This window comes from Ursus americanus, chromosome 6, assembly GCF_024610735.1.
Source record: "Ursus americanus isolate L20-20 chromosome 6, mUrsAme1.1.p, whole genome shotgun sequence".
NCBI lineage: Eukaryota > Metazoa > Chordata > Mammalia > Carnivora > Ursidae > Ursus > Ursus americanus.
In genome coordinates this window covers 31,859,870-31,880,468 of record NC_142132.1, presented here as the reverse complement: position 1 = coordinate 31,880,468, position 20,599 = coordinate 31,859,870, and the positions used below count along the sequence as shown (strand labels likewise).

Below are 20,599 nucleotides of genomic sequence, written 5' to 3'. Positions count from 1 at the left end.
AACAAGAATTTAGAACAACAGTCACAAGAAGACTAGCTGGGCTTGAAAGAAGAAGACACCATAGAAACTCTGGCTGTGGATAAAAGTCCTAAAAATTAGGCCGAAATAAAAAATGCTATAATTGAGATGCTAAACTGCCTGAATATAATCACAGTGAGGATGGAAGAAGCAGAGAATCAAATAGGTGATAGAGACAGAAGATAAAATTATGGAAAATAATGAAGCTGAAAAGAAGACGGAAAGAAATCTATGAGATCAAAATATAGACTTGGGAACTTAGTGATTCCACAGAGCGCAATAATATCCATATCATAGGAATCACGGAAGAAAAAAAGGGGAGAAAGGGGGCAGAAGGTTTATTAGAATAAATTATAGCTGAGAACTTCCCTAATCTGGGAAAAGAAACAAGCATTCAAGGCCAGGAGGCACAGAGAACTCCTGTCAAATTCAACAAAAACAGGTCAACACAGGGGCACCTGGGAGGCTCAGTCAGTTAAGCAACTGACTTTGGCACAGGTCATGATCTTGGGGTCCTGGGATGGAGCACCATGTCGGGGATTCTGCTTCTTTCTCTCGCTCTCAAATAAAAAAAAATTCTTTGAAGAAAAAAAACAGGTCAACATCAAGACATATCAAAGTTTAACTTGCAAAATACAACGATAGAGAATTCTGAAAGCAGCTGGGGACAGAAGGTCCTTAACCTACAAGGGTAGACACATAAGGTTAGCAGCAGATCTGTCCACAGAAATTTGGCAGGACAGAAAAACGTGGCATGATATATTCAATGTGCTACATGGGAAAAACATGCAGCCACGAATACTTTATCCAACAAGGCTATCAGTCAGAATAGGACTGATTAATAGAGTTTCCAAGAGAAGCAAAAATTAAAGGAGTTCGTGAACACTAAACCAGCCCTCCAAGTAATATTATTTGAGTGATAAAGAGAGACCAAAAGCAACAAAGACTAGAAAGGAACAGAGACAATTTACAGGAACAGTGATTTTACAAGTAATACAATGAATGGCACTAAATTCATACCAATCAGTAATTACTCTGAACGTAAATGGACTCAATGCTCCAATCAAAAGACATGGGGGTATCAAAATGGATTTAAAAAAAAAAGACTCATTGATATCCTGTTTATAAGAGATTTATTTTAGACTCAAAGACCTCCAGATAGAAAGTAAAGAGGTGGAAAAACCATCTATCATGCTAATGGACATCAAAAGAAAGCTGGAGTAGCCATCATTATAGCAGACAAACTGAATTTTATTTTCTTAAATTTTTTATTTAAATTCAATTTAGTTAACATATCCTGTATTATTAGTTTCAGGGGTGGAATTTAGTGATTCATCAGTTGCATATAACACCCAATGCTCATTACATCAGGTGCCCTCCTTATTAATGCCCATCACCCAATTACCCCATCTCCCCACACACACACAAATTAGATTTTAAACCAAAGACTAATGAGAGATGAAGAATGGCACTCTATCTATCCAACAAGATCTAACAATTGTAAATATGCCCCCTACATGAGAGCAACCAAATTTATAAATTAATCAATAACAAACCAAAAAAACCCATGGATAATAATACAATAATAGTAGGGACTTTAACACCCCATTCACAGCAATGGACAGATCATCTAAGCAGAAGATCAACAAGGAAACAAGGGCTTTGAATGACACGCTGGACCAGATGGACTTACCAGATATGTTCAGAGCATTTCATCCTAAAGCAGCAGAATACGCATTCTTTTTGAGTGCTCATGGAATATTATCCAGAGTAAATCACACACTGGGTCACAAATCAGGCCTCAACCAGGACAAAAAGACTGAGATCATACCGTGTATATTTTTGGAACAAGCCTATGAAACTTTAAGTCAACCACAAGAAACAATTTGGAAAGACTATGAATACATGGAGGTTAAAGAATATCCTATTAGGGGCACCTGAGTGGCTCACATGGTTAAGCGCCTGCCTTCCGCTGAGGTCATGATCTCTGGGTCCTGGGATGGAGTCCTACATCTAGCTCCCTGTTGGGCGGTGAGTCTGCTTCTCCCTCTGCCTTTCCCCCCTGCTTGTGCTCTATCTCTCTTTCTCTCTCTCAAATGAATAAATAAAATCTTAAAAAAAAAAAGAACATCCTACTAAAAAATGAATGGGTTAACCAGGAAATTAAAGGAGAAATTTTAAAAAACTATATGGAGGGGAGGGAAAAGATGGCGGAGAAGTAGGGGTCCCATTTTTCAGCTAGTCCCCTGAGTCGAGCTGGATATGTACAAGACCATCCTGAAAACCCATGGAATCAGCCTGAGATGCAGGAAGATACACCTGGATCTCTACAAATGAACATCTCCAGCACTGAGTATTGAGGTACGAAGCGGGGAGCTGTGAATCCACGCACAGATATCAGAAGAAAAACGGAAGGATGAGGGAGCCTCTGCGTTCTGGTGCCGGGAAGCAGTAGCCACTTGCACTGGGGAGCGGGCCGGACTTGTGGACCGGCACCTGCGACAGAGCTGACTGAGACCATGAGCCCGGGAACCCGCATGCGACCAGACTGAAAACTGAGGCTCCAGAGTGCTCACTGGAACCGGACTGATACTGGGAGCTTGGGAGCGTGCACGCGTGACCAGACAAAACTGGCGCTCCAGAGTGTGCGCGAACCACAGTGAAACAGGGAGCTTGGGAGTGCATACGGGAACCGGGGGCAGCTGGCGGTGATAGAAACACAAAGGACAGAGAGGTGTGGGTCATGGAAGTGAGGGCAGGGACACCAGCTGTGGGATGCACAACTCAGAACGCTGCAGGGTTTTTGGCAGCACCAACAGAAACAGAGTTAAAGCGGCCAAGAGAGCTCAGTGGAGAGCAGACTGCGATCTCTCTGTTCTGAGACAGAGGCTAGGATACGGCCACTGCTGCTGTGACTCTCAGAAGAGGCACAGCAAACCGCCAGGGAAAGCCGCCAGAGAACAAAAGCCCAGATATAACAGCTCACATTGTGCCAATCCCCATCCCCCCTTGCAGGGGACAAGGAGACTCTACCCAAACAGGGTTGCCTGAATATCAGTGCAGCAGACCCCTCCCCCAGAAGGCAGGCTGAAAAATCAAGAAGCCCACATCCCTAAGGTCCCTATAAAACAAGTGCACACTGCCTGGGTCCTGTCAATAATTAGGGCTCTGGGCAACCCCGCAATCTCTCCTCATCAGAATGACGAGGAGGAGAAATCCCCCCCCAGCAAAAAAAAAAAAGATAATGAGTCTGTGGCCTCTGCCACAGAACTGATGGATATTGGTATAACCAAATTATCAGAAATGGAGTTCAGAGTAACAATGGTCAGGATGATGTGTAGACTTGAAAAAAATATTAACGAAAATATAGAATCGCTAAGGGTGGAAATGAGAGTGAATCTGGCAGAAATTAAAAATGCTATGAATCAAATGCAGTCAAAACTAGATGTTCTGACTAGATTACTCTGACGGTAAATGAGGCAGAAGAACGAATTACTGAATTGGAGGATGGGATGGTAGAAGTGAAAGTTAAAACAGAAACCTGGCTCAAAAAAATCCAATCTCAAGAATGTAGATTATGGGAGATTACTGACTCAATGAAACGTTCCAATGGCAGAATGATCGGCATCCCCAAGGGGGTGGAGAAAGAGAAAGGTCTAGAAGAGATATTTGAACAAATTGTAGCTGAAAACTTCCCTAATCTAGCAAAGGAAACAAGCATTCGTGTCCAAGAGGCAGAGAAGACTCCTCCCAAGGTCAACCACGGCAAACCTACGCCACGTCACGTCACAGAACAATTCGCAAATATTAGATCCAAGGATACAGTATTGAAAGCCGCCAGGGCGAAGGAATTTCTCACGTACAGGCAAAAGTATCAGGATTATGTCAGACCTGTCTACACAGACATATGAATGAGAGGAAGGGTTGGCAGGATATTTTTAAAGCTCTTTCAGAGAAAAACATGCAGCCAAGGATCCTTTATCCAGCAAAGCTGTCATTCAGAATTGATGGACAGATAAGGACCTTCCAGGATCGGCAGACACTGACCAAATGCGTAACCACAAAACCAGCCCTAGAGGAGATATTAAGGGGGGTTCTATAAAAGTAAAAAGGCCCCAAGAGTGATACAGAACAGAAAGTTACAATCTACAGAAACAAAGACTTCACAGGCAACAAGACGTCATTAAAATCATCTCTCTCAATAATCACTCTCAATGTGAATGGCCTAAATGCTCCCATAAATGCCACAGGGTTGCAGATTAGATAAAAAGACATGACCCATCCATTTGCTGTCTACAAGACACTCATCTTGAACCTAAAGATACATCCAGACTGAAAGTGAAGGGATGGAAAACCATTTTTTCATGCCAATGGACCTCAAAAGCAAGCTGGGGTAGCAATTCTCATATTAGACACTATAGATTTTAAACTAAAGACTGTAGTTAGAGATACAGAAGGACACTATATTATTCTTAAAGGATGTATCCAATAAGTGGATATGACAGTTATAAATATCTATGCCCCCAACAGGGGAGCAGCAAGCTACACAAGCCACTCTTACCCAGAATAAAGAGACATGTAGACAAAAATATGTTAATAGTAGGGGACCACAACACTCCACTATCAGCAATAGACAGATCACCTAAGCAGAAAATCAACAAAAAAATAAGAGCTTTGAATGACATACTAAACCAGATGGATCTCATAGATATATACAGAACACTACACCTCAGAACAACAGAATACTCATTCTTTTCGAATGCACATGGAACATTCTCCAAAAGACACAATATCCTGGGTCACAAAAGAGGTCTCAACCGACACCAAAAGACTGAAATTATTCCCTGCATGTTCTCAGACTACAATGCTTTGAAACTGGAACTCAATCACAAGGAAAAATTTGGAAGAAACTCAAACATTTGGAAACTAAGAACCATTCTGCTCAAGAATGACTGGGTAAACTAGGAAATTAAAAATCAATTTAAACAATTTATGGAGACCAACGAGAATGAAAACACAACAGTCCAAAACCTATGGGACACTGCAAAGGCTGTCCTAAGGGAAAAATACATGGCCATCCAAGCCTCACTCAAAAGAATAGAAAAATCTAAAATGCAGTTTTTATGTTCTCACCTCAAGAAGCTGGAACAGCAACAGAAGAACAGGCCTAACCCACGCACAAGAAAGCAGTTGATCAAGATTAGAGCAGAGATCAATGAATTAGAAACCAGGAACACAGTAGAGCAGATCAACAGAACTAGAAGCTGGTTCTTTGAAAAAATAAATAAGATGGATAAGCCACTGGCAAGACTTATTCAAAAGAATAGAGAAAGGACCCAAATTAATAAAATTAAGAATGAAAGGGGAGAGGTCACAGCCAACAGCAATGAAATAGGAAGGATTATTAGAAACTTTTATCAACAGCTTTATGCCAATAAATTAAACAACCTGGAAGAAATGGATGCCTTCCTGGAAACCTATAAACTACCAAGACTGAAACAGGAAGAAATTGATTTTTTAAACAGACCAATTAATTATGAAGAGATTGAAGCAGTGATCAAAAACCTCCCAAAAAACAAGAGTCCAGGGCCTGACAGATTCCCCAGGGAATTCTACCAAACATTCAAAGAAGAAATAATACCTATTCTCTTGAAGCTGTTTCAAAAAATAGAAACAGAAGGAAAACTACCAAACTCATTCTATGAGGCCAGTATGACCTTGATCCCCAAACCAGGCAAAGACCCCATCAAAATGGAGAATTACAGACCAATATCCCTGATGAATAGGGAGGCCAAAATTCTCAACAAGATCCTGCTAATAGAATCCAACAGTACATTAAAAGGATTATCCATCATGACCACGTGGGATTCATCCCTTGGGATGCAAGGGTGGTTCAACATTTGCAAATCTATCAGTGTGATAGATCATATCAACAAGAGTCAAGAACCATATGATCCTCTCAATAGATGCCGAAAAAGCATTTGACAAAATACAGCATCCTTTCCTGATTAAAACCCTTCAGAGTTTAGGGATAGAGTGTACATTCCTCAATCTCATAAAAACCATCTATGAAAGGCTACAACAAATATCATTCTCAATGGGAAAAAGCTGAAAGCCTTTTCCTTAAGATCAGGAACACAACAAGGATGCCCACTCTCACCATTATTATTCAACATAGTACTAGAAGTCCTTGCAACAGCAATCAGACAACAAAAAGGGATAAAAGGTATCCAAATCGGCAAAGAAGAAATCATACTGTCTCTCTTCACAGATGACATGATACTCTATATGGAAAACCCAAGACTCCACCCCCAAACTACTAGAAGTTACAGAGCAATTCAGTAATGTGGCAGGATACAAAATCAATGCTCAGAAATCAGTTGCATTTCTATACACAAACAATGAGACTGAAGAAAGAAAATAGGGAATCCATTCCATTTTCAATAGCACCAAAAACCATACGTTATCTCGAAATTAACTTAACCAGAGATGTAAAGGATCTATATTCTAGAAACTACAAATCACTCTTGAAAGACATTGAGGAAGACACAAAAATGGAAAAATATTCCATGCTCATTGATCGGAAGAGGAAACATAGTTAATATGTCTATGCTACCCAGAGCAATCTACACTTTCAATGCCATCCCTATCAAAATACCAATGACATTTTTCAAGGAACTGGAACAAACAGCCCTTAAATTTGTGTGGAACCAGAAAAGGCCCCGAATCGCCAAGGAACTGTTGAAAAGGAAAAACAAAGCTGGGGGCATCACAATGCCGGATTTCGAGCTGTACTACAAAGCTGTGATCACAAAGACAGCATGGTACTGGCACAAAAACAGACACATAGACCAATGGAACAGAATAGAGAACCCAGAAATGGACCCTCGGCTCTTTGGGCAACTAATCTTTGACAAAGCAGGAAAAAAACATCCAGTGGAAAAAGGACAGTCTCTTCAATAAATGGTGCTGGGAAAATTGGACAGCTACATGCAAAAGAATGACACTTGACCACTCTCTCACACCATACACAAAGATAAACTCCAAATGGATGAAAGACCTCGATGTGAGACAGGAATCCATCAAAATCCTAGAGGATTTTGCAACATAGGCTGCAACCTCTTTGACATCGGCCACAGCAACTTTTTCATGACACATCTCCAAAGGCAAGAGAAACAAAAGAAAAAATGAACTTGTGGGACTTCATCAAGATAAAAAGCTTCTGCATGGCCAAGGAAATAGTCAGAAAAACTAAGAGGCAGCCCACAGAATGGGAGAAGATATTTGCAAATGACACTACAGATGAAAGACTGGTATCCAAGATCTACAAAGAACTTCTCAAACTCAATACACAAGAAACAAATAATCAAATCAAAAAATGGGCAAAAGATATGAACAGACACTTTTCCGATGAAGACATACAAATGGCTAACAGACACATGAAAAAATGTTCAAAATCATTAGCCATCAGGGAAATTCAAATCAAAACCACTCTAAGATTAACCACCTTATGCCAGTTAGAATGGCAAAAATTGACAAGGCAGGAAACAACAAATGTTGGAGAGGATGTGGAGAAAGGGGATCCCTCTTACACTGTTGGTGGGAATCTAAGTTGCTACAGCCACTGTGGAAAACAGCATAGAGGTCTCTTAAAAAGTTAAAAATTGAGCTACCCTATGATCCAGCAATTGCACTACTGGGTATTTACCCCAAAGATACAGACATAGTGAAGAGAAGGACGATATGCACCCCAATGTTCATAGCAGCATTGTCCACAATAGCTAAATCATGGACGGAGCCGAGATGCCCTTCAACAGATGACTGGATTAAGAAGATGTGGTCCATATATACAATGGAATATTACTCAGCTATCAGAAAGAACGAGTTCTCAACATTTGCTGCAACATGGACAGGACTGGAGGAGGTAATGCTAAGTGAAATAAGTCAAGCAGAGAAAGACAATTATCATATGTTTTCACTCATTTATAGAATATTTGAAGTAGGAAGATCGGTAGAAGAAGAAGGGGAAAAAGTAATGGGGGTAAACAGAAGGGGGAATGAAGCATGAGAGACTATGGACTCTGGGAAACAAACTGAGGGCTTCAGAGGGGAGGGAGGTGGGGAATGGGATAGGCTGGTGATGGTTATTAAGGAGGGCACATATTGCATGGTACACTGGGTGTTATACGCCAAGTAATGAATCATGGAACTTTACATCAAAAACTAGAGATATGCTGTATGGTGACTAACATAATATAATAAAAAAAGTATTATGAAAAAAATAAAACCATGCTTTTGGGGGAGTTGTTTTTATCTAATAAAAAATTAACTATATGGAAGCAAATGAAAATGAAAACACGAGTCTGAAACCTTTGAGAAGCAGAAAGGTCGTCATAAGAGGGAAGTATATGGCAATACAGGCCTTCCTCAAGAAACAAGAAAAGTCTCAAATGCACAACCTAACATTATACCTAAAGGAACTGGAAAAAGAACAATGAATAAAGTCTCAAACCAGCACGAAAAGGGAAGTAATTAATATTAGAGCAGAAATAAACTATAAAGTCAATAAAAAAACAGTACAGATCAATGAAACTAGGAGCTAGTTCTTTGAAAGAATTAACAAATTGATAAATCCCTAGCAAACTTATCAAAAAGAAAAGAGAAAGGACCCAAATAAATAAAATCATGAATGAAAGAGGAAAGAACACAACCAACACCAAAGAAATACAAACAATTATAAGAGAATATTATGAGCAGTTATATGCCAACAAATTGGGCAAGCTGGAAGAAATGGACAAATTCCTGGATAGAAACATGTATCCTATCAAAACTGAAACAGAGGGGCGCCTGGGTGGCACAGCGGTTAAGCGTCTGCCTTCGGCTCAGGGCGTGATTCTAGCGTTATGGGATCGAGCCCCACATCAGGCTCCTTTGCTATGAGCCTGCTTCTTCCTCTCCCACTCCCCCTACTTGTGTTCCCTCTCTCGCTGGCTGTCTCTATCTCTGTCGAATAAATAAATAAAATCTTAAAAAAAAAAAAAACTGAAACAGAAAGAAATAGAAAATTTGCACAGACCCAGAACCAGCCAAGAAACTGAATGAGTAACCAAAAATCTCCTAGCAGGGGCACCTGGTGGCTCAGTTGATTGAGCGGCTGACTCTTGGATTCAGCTCAGATAACGATCTTGGGGTCCTGGGATCAAGATCTGAGTCAGGTTCCACGCTCAGGAGGGAGTCTACTTCAGGTTTCTCTCTCTCCCTCTGACCCTCTTCTTGCTAGCATGCTCTCTAAAATAAATAAATCAATCTTTAAAAACTAAAAAACCTCTCCAACAGACAAGAGTACAGAGCCAGATGGCTTTGCAGGGGAATTCTACCAAACATTTTTTTTTAAGATTTTGTTTATTTATTTGATGGCACAAGCAGAGGGAGTGGGAGAGGGGGAAGTGGGCTCCCCACTGAGCAGGGAGCCCCATGCGGAGCTTGATCGCAGGACTCTGGAGTCATGACCTGAGCCAAAGGCAGAAGCTTAACTGACTGAGCCACCCAGGCACCACTCTACCAACCATTTAAAGAAGAATTAATACCTACTCTTCTGAAGCTGCTCCAAAAAGTAGAAATGGAAGGAAAACTTCTAATCTCATTTTATGAGGCCACCATTACCTTGAATCCAAACCAAAGACCTCACTAAAAAAGGAGAATTAGAGACCAATATCCCTGATAAACACGGATAAAAAATTCTCAACAAGATACTAGCTAATGGAATCCAACAGTACATTTAAAGGATTTTCACCATGATCAAGTGCAATTTATTCCTGGCCTGCAGGGTGGTTCAGTAACTATAAATCAATCAATGTGATATAACACATTAATAAAGAAAGTATACGAACCATATGATCTTCTCAATAGATGCAGAAAAAGCATTGGACAAAATACAGCATTCTTTCCTTTTTTTTTTAAAGATTTTATTTATTTATTTGACACAGAGAGAGAGAGAGAGAGAGAGCACAAGTAGGGGAAGCAGCAGGCAGAGGCAGAAGGAGAAGCAGGCTCCCCACTGAGCAGGGAGCCCGACACGGGGCTCGATCCCAGGACCCTGGGATCATGACCTGAGCCGAAGGCAGATGCTTAACAACTGAGCCACCCAGGTGGCCCTACAGCGCTCTTTCTTGATAAAAACCCTCAGGAATGGAGGGATAGAAAGAACATACCTCAACATCATAAAGGCCATGTGCAAAAGACCCAGAGCTAACATCATCCTTAATGGGGAAAAACTGAGAGCTTTTCCCCAGATGTCTGCTCTCACTACTGTTGTTCCACATAGTACTGGAAGTCCAAGCCTCAGAAATCCAAAAATAAAAAGAAATAAGAGGCACCCAAATTGACAAGGAACAAGTCAAACTTGGACTCTTTGCAGAAGACGTGGTACTCTATGGAGAAAACCCAAAAGATGCCATCAAAAAATTGCTAGAACTGATACATGAATTCAGCAAAGTCGCAGGATATGAAATCAATGTACAGAAATATCTTGCCTTTCTATACACCAATAATGAAGCAGCAGAAAGAGAAATCAAGAAAACGATCCCATTTACAACTGCACCAAAAATCATAAGATACCTAGGAATAAACCTAACCAAAGAGGTAAATGATTTGTACACTGAAAACCATGGAACACTTATGAAAGCAACTGAAGAAGACCTAAAGAAATGGAAAAACATGCCATAGTCTTAGATTGGAAGAATAAATATTATTAAAAATGTCTATACTACCCAAAGCAATCTACACATTCAGTGCAATCCCTATCAAAATAACATCAGCATTTTTCACAGAGCTAGAACAAACAATTATAAAAATTTGTATGGGATCAGAAAAGACTCTGAACAGCCAAAGTAATGTTAAAAAAGCAAAGCAAAGCAGGAAGCATCACAATTATGGACTTCAAGCTCTATTACAATGCTGTGGTCATCAAGACAGTATGGTACTGGCACAAAAACAGACACACAGATCAATGGAACAGAATAGAGAACTCAGAAATGGACCCTCAACTCTATGGTCAGTCTATCTTCAACAAAGCAGGAAAGAATATCCAAAGGAAAAAAGACAGTCTCTTCAACAAATGGTGTTGGGAAATTTGGACAGCCACATGCAGAAGAATGAAACTGGACCATTTCCTTACACCATACACAAAAATACTCAAAATGGATGAAAGACTTCATTATGCGACAGGAATCCACCAAAATCCTATCGGAGAACACAGGCAGCAAACTCTTGGACCTCAGCTGTAGCAACTTCTTACTAGAGGTCTCCAAAGGCAAGGAAAACAAAGGTAAAAATGAACTATTGCAACTTCAGCAAGATAAAAAGTTTTGCACAGCAAAGGAAACAGTTGACAAAATCAAAAGACAAATGACAGAATGGGAAAAGATATTTGTAAATGTCTTATCAGGTAAAGGGCTAGTATCTAAAATCTATAAAGAACTTATCGAACTCAACACCCAGAGAACAAATAATCCAATCAAGAAATGGACAGAAAACATGAACAGACATTTCTCCAAAGAAAACATACAAATGGCCAACACACACATGAAGAAATGCTCAACATCACTTGGCTTCAGGGAAATACAAATCAAAACCACCATGAGATACCACCTCACACCAGTCAGAATGTCTAAAATTAACAAATCAGGAAATGACAGATGCTGGCGAGGATGTGGAGAAAGGGGAACCCTCTTACACTGTTGGTGGGAATGCAAGCTGATGCAGTTACTCTGGAAAACAGTATGGAGGTTCCTCAAAAAGTTGAAAATAGAGCTACCCTAATGGCCCAGTAATTACACTACCAGGTATTTATCCCAAAGATACAGATGTAGTGATCCAAAGGGGCACCTGCACCCCCATGTTTATAGCAGCAATGTCCACACTAGCCAAACTATGGAAAGAGCCCAGATGTCCATCGACAGATGAATGGATAAAGATGTGGTGTACGCGCGCGCGCACACACACACACACACACACACACACACACAATGGAATACTACTCAGTCATCAAAAAAATGAAATCTTGCCATTTACAACAACGTGGATGGAGCTAGAAGGTATTACATTAAGGGAAATAAGAGAAAGACAATTATCATATGATCTTGTGGAATTTAAGAAGCAAAACATCATAGGGGAAGGAAAAAATAAGAAAAAAATAAATAAGAAAAAAATAATAAAACAAGACAAAATCAGAGAGGGAGACAAACCCTAAGAGACTCTTAATCACAGGAAACAAACTGAGGGTTGCTGGAGGGGAGGGGGCGGGGGGATGGGGTAACTGGGTGATGGACATTAAGGAAAGCATGTGATGTAATGAGCGTTGGGTTTAAGACTGATAAATCACTAAACTCTACTTCTGAAACTAATAATATACTCTATGTTAATTGAATATAAATGAAAAAAAATAATAAATTTAAAAAAAAAGGAAAAGAGGCTTGTTTTTCCAGAAATGCAGGGAAAAGAAATAACTATTAATAGGTTCGATGATAATTTTCTGGATATTCCTTTTGCAACAAAAGCTATATATCTTCTTCCCAAAGCACCTGCCAGCTAGGGCAGGCTAATTCCCCTCCACCTCAATCCCTCTTCTTTCAGTCATACTGTATGGGTGCTGAAGACCCTAGGCTCTGATCAGTGAACAGAACTGTCCTTTAAGCTAGCAATTCCAGGTCGTGGAACCCAAAGCCCCACTCCCAGTCCCCACGGCAGAGACCACAGAGCTGGCATTGTTTCCACTGTCTCTGAAAGAAGGAGCCAAAAGCTGACTGTCAGCGCAAATGAAGCCCCAATTTGGAGAGAGAATGAAGGCTCCTAGGCCCACAGTAGGCTGCAAGCTGGGGGCGGGAAAAGGGAAGTTTTGAGTCATTCCGTCTTTAGAAACAAAGGGGAAACTGGACCTTTTTCTATTGCTATAGTTCTATAACATACTTTACTACCACTGAGCTCCAAGGGGATGTGCAAACACAAAAGGGTCTATACAAATCAGGAAACTCTACCCTGGGTGGAGAGGAGAGTATCAAACACGAAAAATAGGTCAGTGAATCATTTATAGGAAGACAATGCTAGGAACTTCAGCTCCTCACATGGCTGCCAGCCCTACAGAGGACAACACAATAAGAACCCAGACAGCCACTCCAGACTGGTGCAGCTGGGGAATCTTCAGGTCTTTCCCTAGGTCCTGCATCAAGTGTTGGATTCCATTCCAGATATGATACACGAGAGGGAAGACAAGTGCAAACTTAGCTGTGTGGATCAGTGATGGCCCCAGACACAGGAGCTTCACACGTTCCAAATGAGACTCCAAGTTCTCAGGGACTAACAGGGCTGACAAGCCAAAGAGAGAGACCCCTGTACCCAAGGCCACACCAACAGCATGGTGGCAAACAGACATCACTATCGGAAGAGACACACAGTAGACAGTGATATGGGGACAGAGGATGGTTTAAATGGTGTTTGTATTCCTGAACCTCTTCATCTCTTCAGCTGCGCTTCCCAAAGGGACAGCATTTCTGACACCAAGCTGAGGACTAAGGTGGGCACGGAGACAATGGTGGCCAGAAGTGGCCAACAAGAATGCAGCCATCCTGAGTTCTGGCTTGGACAGAAGTAAAACTTTTTGAGTCTAAATAATGATTGATAATGTGGTAGTAAAGCTTAAAGAAATTATTTTTCATTTTTAAAAGGGGGCTAAAATTCTAGATGTTTTCAGAAAAATATGTAAGATAATATAGGATGAAGTGAGATGTCAGCATTCTGAGAGCTGTGTCTTTTTTTTTTTTTTAATGATTTTTTATTATATTATGTTAGTCACCATACAGCACATCCCCGGTTTCCGATGTAAGGTGAGAGCTGTGTCTTAACCTCATAGTCAAGTTACATGTGGATTTTCGGCTACACGGGGGTCAGCCCCCGCTTGGCTCTGCATTGTTCAAGGGTCAAACTGTATGACTTATGAACTCTACATTGGAAACTATTTCAACTAAATGACATTCTACAAACATCTGTAGAGTAAATATGATGTATCTTGCAATCTCACCATGACAAACAATTTGTTTAAATAGTTAATCAACAGTTTCACAGTGGGTAAATACAACGGGGAGTTCAGAAAAGTTTGTCCCTTTGCAATCTTTAGAACTCTCCCCCTCCTTCTCCCTCGCTTCTCCCCATGCTTCTGCCTCCTTCATGGCAGAGCATGAAGCCATTGGGGCACATGCTGCCATGCTTTGCAGCTGCTTATGGACCCAGATCAGGCCCCGACTTGTCACCAGCCTACACCACAATGTACATCTGCACACCCCTGGCCTAACGCTTGTCACCGACCTTTACTGCATTGTGCACACGTGCTAGGAGAGTGTGCAGCCCTGGGAGAGCACACCAACAGAAACAGAGAGTAGAATGGTCTTTGCCAGAGGCTTGGGGGAAGAGGAAATAAGGGAGTTGCTCTTCAGTGGGTGAAGAGTTTCAGTCATGTAAGATGGAAAGTTCTAGAGATCTGTTGTACAGCATTGTGCCTATAGTTAAGAATACTGAATTGTACACTTAAAAATTTGAGGGGAAAGATCTCATATTAAGTGCTCTTACCCCAACAAAGGAAGGAGGGAATGAAGGATGGAAGGAAGGAAGCAAGGAGGGAGGGAGGAAGGTATTAGCCACAATCAAATGACCAGCTGCAGAAACAAGGGCTGGAGTTATCATAAACAACTGCATTTTGTTATGAAGTGTGTGTGTGTGTGTGTGTGTGTGTGTGATTTTTGTTACAGGATATCAATGAGAAGAGTTAACATCACCCAAGGACTTGACATTTTCTTCTGGCTAAAGGGTTCAGGGTTTTTTTTAGTACACAGGATAGTTGTATTATGTTAAATAGAAGTACGAGTTTGTTATTTATTTGGAGATTAAGTAGGATTTAAGGAGATGTGTATGGGTGCCAAGTTGATAGAGGTGGACTGTGAACTGTGATGGTTAGTGTTATGTACCAACTTGGCTAGGCTATAGCACCACTAGGCTACAGTATTATTTAATCAAATACGAATCTAACTGGGTATTTTGGAGATACGGCTAACACTGACCATCAGTGGACTTTAGGTTGACACACTGATTCACTCTAGACACATAAACTCCCAAAGAAGTAAATCCTGTAACAATTCATTACCCTTAACAGACGAAAACATGGAATTCCAGAGACTAACTGATATGCCCAATATCACATGGTTAGTAAGCCCCCGAGTTGGCATTTGAACTGACAGACCGGCTCCAGGATCGGAGCTCTTAACCGCCACACTATGCGGCCTCTGACTGAGGCGGGTGTATGTGAACTGATGTGAAACAGTCTCCACGTTATCCTAGCAACTAAAAAAATCAAGGTGCACATCAGGAAGTATAACGTGCTAATGTTTACGATCGAAAGTATCTAATTTAGTTTGATCATTATTCTCCCTGAATTTTATGAAGGTGTGGCTGCACTGCCTGTTGGTATCCAGGGAGGATTATACATTCTGAAAGCATTCTGACTCCAAACTCTTTATAGATGACTGGATGTCTCTCTGGGAACTTTTAAGATTTAATATAAGCAATCAAAAGTCTTATGATTGTTGTGACTTGAGATACTTTTTCTTTCTTTTTTAAGACTTTGAGAGATCTGAGAGAGAGAGAACCCGAGAGGGGGGAGGGTCTGAGTAGGGAGCCGGATGTGGGACTCGATCTTGGGACTCCAGGATCATGACCTGAGCCGAAGGCAGTTGCTTAACCAACTGAGCCACCCAGGCGTCCGAGATAATTTTTCTTTCATTGTGGTATGAGCTTTGTAAATCCTTTCTACGATATACCTATATCAGTATATGGAAGTTTCTTCTCTGGGGATATTTGGTTCCTTTAGGAAAAGATCCTATAGCCTTCTGTTACGTGGCTGCTCGGTTACTGGGAGCGGAATGGAAAAAAGAGCTAAAGATCCCAGAAATCAATATGTGGACCATTGCCCAGTGCCCAGATTATCATCCCTGTACCTCATTCTGCCCTTATTATGCCAACTGTCCCAGCTCCAGGGTGTCTGATTTTTAGTTTTCTAGAACAATAGGTTTTAATCTGGGGTGATTTTTGTCCACCCCCATCCCAAAGGACCATTTGGCAGTGTCTTAAGACATTATTTGCTGTCATTAACTTGGGGGGTGCTACTGGCATCTAGAGGGTAGAGGCTAGAAATGATGCTAGAACTTCTGCAATGCACGAAACAGCTCCCCACTACAAATACTTGTCCAAGATACCAACAGCACTGAGGTAGAGAATCCCTGCTCTAGAGAGTAAATGTCCTACATCCTATAGGAACAAACATCATGTGACTGCAAAGGGCAGTGCAAAAACAGGTGACAACAGCTATGATTGCAGAATTTCAACATGCTGTACTCTTCTAGCTTCATCTATGCCTTGTCTTCTTTGAGAACTGGTACTTCCAAATCCTGAATCTCTGAAGGATTCTGTGTAAGTAATTTGACTTCTTTCTCGTGGGTAAATCTGCTCTGCAGACATCTGGGTTGTAAATTCCTTCACTCTGCTAAATTAGTTACCATTCCTTCACCTGCTTTTTGCCTTTCACAAATAGATCGAAATATTTGTTTTAAAGATTTTTTTATTATTTTTAAGTAATCGCTACACCCAACATGGGTCTGGAACTCATAAACCCAAGATCAAGATCAAGATCTGAGTCAGTATTTTTATTTAAAAACTTTTTTTCTAAGTAAGCCCTGTGCCCCACATGGAGCTTGAACTCATGACCCTGAGATTGAGTCGCATGTTCCACTGACTGAGCCAGCCAGGTGCCGCTAGATTGAAATCTTTTATTGGCTAATCCTTCTAAGTCCATCCTTTGAAAACTGGTACTTGTTTTCAAGTCCCTTAGAGTCAGTGTAGTTTTGGAAGGAGCAGATACAGATGTGTGTATCAACCTATCCTACTTGACCAGCATTCCCTCAAAGATGAACTTTTGTAAAGAATTTAGTTGTATATTATTAAAATATTGACTCAGATAGGGTCACTGGGTGGCTCGGTGGGTTGTGTCTGACTGTTGATCTCAGCTCAGGTCTTGGTCTCGGGGTCATGAGTTCAAGCCCCACATTGGGCTTTGCACTGGGAGTGGAGCCCACTCAAAAAAAAAAATTGACTCAGATAGATGGGGATGCCTGGTTGGTAGAGCATGGGACTCCTGATTTTGGGGTTGTGAGTTCAAGTCCCATGTTGGGCACAGAGCTGGCTTAGACTTTTTTTTTTTAAATAAAAATATTGACTAGATATTCTCACTCTCTACTCACTACTTTTCCGGATATAGCTTTCTTGGATAGTAAGTTTCCTTTAGCTACGTCTTTTGTTACAGCAATTTCCTTCTCTCGAAGCTAACTTTGTAGAATGCTTCTCAGAATGCAAAATCATCTAAGACCATTTCACACAAAATTCCAGAACTTACTTCATTCTTCAGTAATAGAAAGTAGAGTATCCATTTTCCCACCTCCGACATTGGAACACTACTCTGGACATTTTCACTATGAAGAATGAATTTTGAAAAAATGCACACTGATCAACAAAGTGCCCACCCCTTTAGAAAAAATAATACACCCAAGACAACTCAAGCCAGCTGTGCCTGCCCCAAACCACTGCCATGAAGCTGGGATTCTGCACATCGTTCAGAGAATGATCACATCTCCTGTCCGTACCGCCCTTCAGTTCTCCCTAACATTCTCCTCTTGTGTTACTTCCTCTCTCCAGTCCTGCCAGGCAATTTGAACAGAAGACAGTCATGGGCACATCAATTTAAATGATCATGAAAACTTTTTAAGAAAAAGAGTCAAGACAAGGACTATCCATGGCTTTCCAACTTCTATTAATTTTATTCTAATCTATTCCAAAATTCACCCTTCTTTTTCTTTTCTTTTCTTTTTTTAATCAAATCTGTGCTCTTAGGATATTTTAACATAAGAAAGAGTCTATATCCCAGGATGGGGTTCATTATTTCTACCTCAGCACCAGACAAGTCAGATATAATCATTATCATGTTGTCATAGGTAAGGTTTTTAGCATTTAGCACTCCCTAGGTGTGACTAGATGCAATTGTTTGGATTTTTTTTAAGAATTTTTTTAAGGTTTTATTTATTTGAGAGAGAGAAAGAGAGAGCGTGCACACAAGCAGGGGGAGTGGCAGGCAGAGGGAGAGGGAGAAGCAGGCTCCCTGCTGAGCAGGGAGCCCAATGCGGGGCTTGATCCCAGGACTCTGGGATCATGACTGATGGCAGATGCTTAACCGACTGAGCCACCCAGATGCCCTTGATGCAATTATTTGACAAAATAATTGCCCAACATATGCCCTAATATAGAGAAACAATAGTACAAGTTCCCCCAGATATATCCACCTGTTCAAGTGCATCGGGAGATTCCGTGGTTCTTACACCCGACCTCTCAAAATTATGCTAGACTCAAAATACAATAATGTTTCTTAGAACAATGAAGTTATATTTAAGTATAGTATTGGGAAGATAGCTACTAGTAACTCAGATACCAGAGGACTTGGAGCCCTCCTTACCCTGGGAGTAATGAAGAGGATTTATAGCATCCGTGACACCCATCAAAATGTCTACAAAAAAGCAAGTGGTGAATACAAGTGAATTCTTCCCAGAACGAACTATGGCTGCCAAAAGGTTAAGAATCATTCATTAGGGGTAGAAAAAAGGGCAGATACTGGATGAATTTTGCTTCTTCCTACAGCTCCCTAAACCACATGCTTAACCCAAATCACTGCACCTCGTCCAGACCACATGAAACTGATGGTTCAGATCAAATTCCACAGAAAATTATTTGAATGTCACTCCCTCTGATCTTTTGGACTCTACCCATTTAGGTTCTAGGTCCTGCCCACTAACCAATTTCTCCATTCCACCCAGTGTTATAGACAGTAGTTGGTTAAAGCAATTGTAATTTCAGAGAAAGAAATGTCCTTCTATCCTCTGGGAGTGCCACTTTTCCAAATGTTCTAGAATCTTCCCTCTTCCCTTTCAGTGGAAACATTACACCCACACTTAGTCTTTATGTCTTTATTCCCTTCCCATGCAATTTTTCCACTTGACCCAACCACCATTTAAATCTGTCACCTGGATCTTTTCCCCCTTCTGTTTAACTTCTCAGAACATCTCCCGTTACTGAAATTTCTCCCACCATCGTCTCCTTCCTTCTAAGCTGCTCTCTTCAATTAGGACTCACCAGCAAATCCTCTTAACCCATCCAAAGGCCACCCAGGTGCCCACCTTCCTAACTAAATCTGATCTATTTCTTCTTTTTAATGTTTTTTGTCTCCTTTGGCTTCTTTGGACCTGCCCAACCGATTATATTCCTAGATCCATGAGAACACAGAAAGGGAGACAGTCTTCATGTAATTCTGACTCCTCTATCGTCAAACTTCTCTGCATTTCCGTGGCTGTAATGATTATCCAGATTCCCAGATGCTAGAAATTAGAGCTCTCCAGCAGGGAATACACCTCACTGTATTCCAAACACTTCAGGGAACTCCTGTATAATTTCCCTCAAATATCACCTGCAATCACATCCTTGTTCTTGCTCAAATTTCTATCTAATCAAATTAAAATTTTCTTTTTTAAAAAAAAAAAAGATTTTATTTATTTATTTGACAGAGAGACAGCCAGTGAGAGAGGGAACACAAGCAGGGGGAGCAGGAGAGGAAGAAGCAGGCTCCCAGCAGAGGAGCCCGATGTGGGGCTCGATCCTAGGACCCAGGATCACGCCCTGAGCCGAAGGCAGACGCTTAATGACTGAGCCACCCAGGTGCCCCCAAATTAAAATTTTCTAACTCAATATTCAGAGCAGTCCATAAATACCAAACTCCAATTCCATATCAGTCCAAAGCCCAATTTTATTTTAAGATTTTATTTATTTATTTGAGAGGGAGAGACAGAGAGTGTGAGTGGGGAGAAAAGGGAGAAACAGGCTCCCCGCTGAGAAGGGAGCCCAATGCGGGGCTCAATCCCAGGACCTTGGCATTATGACCTGAGCCGAAGGCAGACGCTTAACTGACTTAGCCCCTAAAGCCTAATTTTACTAAACCATTTAAAGCCCTGGGCACCCTCTACCCAGTATCCTTGACAATCCACTTGTCCAGAGTTGGGCATGTCTTCATCCCATCTGAAATTCCCTTCTGCATCCTTCATGGCCTATGTATTCCATCACTTTTTTTTTTTAAGATTTATTTACTTATTTGGGGGGTAGGAGGGGCAGGGGGAGAGGGAAAGAGAATCCCAGGCAGACTCTGAGCTGAGCACAGAGCCTGACATGGGGCTTGATCTCAGGATCCTGAGATCACAACCTGAGCTGAAACCAAGAGTCCGATGGTTAACTGACTGTGCCACCCAGACGCCCCTCTGTCATCACTTCTTTGAAGTACAGTATGATGGCACTATGTTCAATCATCAATCACAGCTTCACCTTAGAGCATGGTATTTTGTATGTGCTCCTCTTTAAAAAATTACAATTATTTCATCCAAGATATAAGAAT

At 41.1% G+C, this 20,599-nt stretch overlaps 1 long non-coding RNA gene and 1 pseudogene across 1 annotated transcript in view; one reads left to right on the top strand and one right to left on the bottom strand.

The window, feature by feature from the left end:
* Window positions 1-20,599, top strand: part of LOC123783993 (uncharacterized) — an 86,386-nt gene that overhangs the window by 41,157 nt on the left and 24,630 nt on the right. The gene's annotated exons all lie outside the window — the stretch shown is intronic.
* Window positions 9,974-20,008, bottom strand: LOC148109787 (succinate dehydrogenase cytochrome b560 subunit, mitochondrial pseudogene; annotated as a pseudogene).